A 2500-nucleotide genomic window follows, 5' to 3' on the forward strand; every position below is an offset into this window, starting at 1 on the left:
CACTTGAAAAAATGAAATACTGACTATGAATCCTAGCCGGTTTCGTTTTCAGTTTTCTAAGACATCTTCAAGAGGAGTCCTCTTGATGCCGTTTTAGACTTCTGGAAGAGGAGACCTCTGAAAGATGTTTACGGAAACTAAAGGTGAAACCTGTCAGGGATTTACAAGCAGTGTTTAATTTTCCCGTGGTACATCTGCATATATATATATATATATATATATATATATATATATATATATATATATATATATATATATATATATAAATATTTATATATATATATATATATATATATATATATATATATATATATATATATATATATATATATATATATATATATATATATATATATATATATATATGCTGCATTATGTATGTGAGTAAATATGAATATATGTACAATAATACTGACAGTCAAATGAGAAAATTGAACTAAAGCTCTAAAATTGGATTTGAACTCGAGTGTCCTCAGAGTTGCAAGCAATGAACTTTGCACAGTCCACTACGGGGGGAGAATTTTCCTTCTCAGTTCAGAAGCCAGAGCCACTTACTATATGCTTCAAGAATACTTCAGAAAAAACTCCCCGGCCAACGGCTTATCAATCCACCCACCTGTCAGTGGGTACTAGTATCTGCTGGGGTCAAGAATAGGGGCGTGGACCTAGCAACCGCATCCCTAAAAGCTAGCTGAGAAACAGTGAGGCTGTGTCCTTCTGGTGCCATCCTCCAAGGGAAAAAGGCGTAAGATGAAAAAATGTACACTCAAATACACACACATATACACACACACACACATATATATATATATATATATATATATATATATATATATATATATATATATATATATATATATAAACATGTTTAGATATATTTTATATATACACACACACACACACACACATATATATATATATATATATATATATATATATATATATATATATATATATATATATATATATATATAGACAGATAAACAGATAAAAAAAATATCCTCAACAAAGTTAACCGAGCAGAACTGATTTACTTCATTCTTCATCATCTTGACCTAATATGCCAGGATCCAGATGCGTCGTTAAATGGACTCCACGAATTTCTGTATGGTTACATTTCTGAAGGTGAACAAACTCATAAAACGAAGGCAAACAACTTGGCTTTTCTCCTCAGTTAAATAGTTCCATTTTCTCGTGGTGTAAAAATGCCTCTTTAGTTGAGTAACAGGACTGAATAAAGTACATTTCATAAGGCCATGACTTTAGACAAGGAGCCGAGGTTAAAAGCCACATTAATTCAATTATTCCCATTTCAAAATAAATGTCAACTATATTTTCACAAAAATTGAAAATCTTTTCTACTGGCATTACTCCAAATTTTACTAAGGCACGTTGTTGATAAGTAATTCTTTATCCCATGTTATCCCTTCAACAAAAAACTAATATTATACTGTAAAATACAGATGACATTTTACAATATGAACTTTTTCAGTATCAATTACAGTATCAATTATTTTCTGCCTTGCGGAGTTTACCGTATTCCAGTCCATTATTTTTCAAGGAATAGACGACAACAAAAAACAACAACAACAACAATAATAATAATAATAATAATAATAATAATAATAATAATAATAATAATAATAATAAACAGTCCATTAAACTTCAGTCTGAAAACAACAACAACAACAACAATAATTAATAAATAAAAGAATTAAACTTCAGTCTGAGCACTATAGAGAGAGAGAGAGAGAGAGAGAGAGAGAGAGAGAGAGAGAGAGAGAGAATCGTCCAAAGGCAGCCCTTCCCGCCGAAAGACCCCTTTGTTATGTATTTCAGACTTAATGAATCCACGACTTCTATGGCTTTCAACTTAAACCCTTTTATTATGAAGTTGGAAAAATGTTGGAACCTTTTTTTTTTTCGTCGCCAGCTCTCCTAAAATGTTGGGAAACATGTTGAAATATTTTTCTTACATCATTTAACTTCTCGGGTCCTAATTCCCTTCGGCATTATGTAGTTGGAGGTGTACATACTGTAAGCTTTTAAATATTTACATGTGAGCACTGACGCGTAAAATGTGAATGCATATATATGTATGTTTGTGTGTGTGTTTAGATTAATCTGTGTGGACTACTACCAAGCATTATTAAGATGTATTCCGTAGAAACTGTTGCCCTAGGAATGCCCACATGGCTCAAGAAAGTAGTAAGCACTGTTACAATAAAAAATGGTGACTAGTAAATGGTTGTGAAACCCTCGTGAGAGGATATGCCACTTGAACCCACTGCAGTGACTATTTCCCTCATGGAAAACATCAGATAAAACGAGAAACTCTTCAAAGTTCAGCGTTCTTTCAGCCCAGGGTACTGGCATAATGTTCAGCAACACTACTCTGTTAATTCCGTTAAGAAATGATGACCTCTTAAAGAGCGGAAAATGCAATTAGTCAGGAAATACAGAAGAATAAAGAGAATGTTATGTTATGGATGTGAAAGGT

Source organism: Macrobrachium rosenbergii, chromosome 44 (genome assembly GCF_040412425.1).
Source record: "Macrobrachium rosenbergii isolate ZJJX-2024 chromosome 44, ASM4041242v1, whole genome shotgun sequence".
NCBI classification, from domain to species: domain Eukaryota; kingdom Metazoa; phylum Arthropoda; class Malacostraca; order Decapoda; family Palaemonidae; genus Macrobrachium; species Macrobrachium rosenbergii.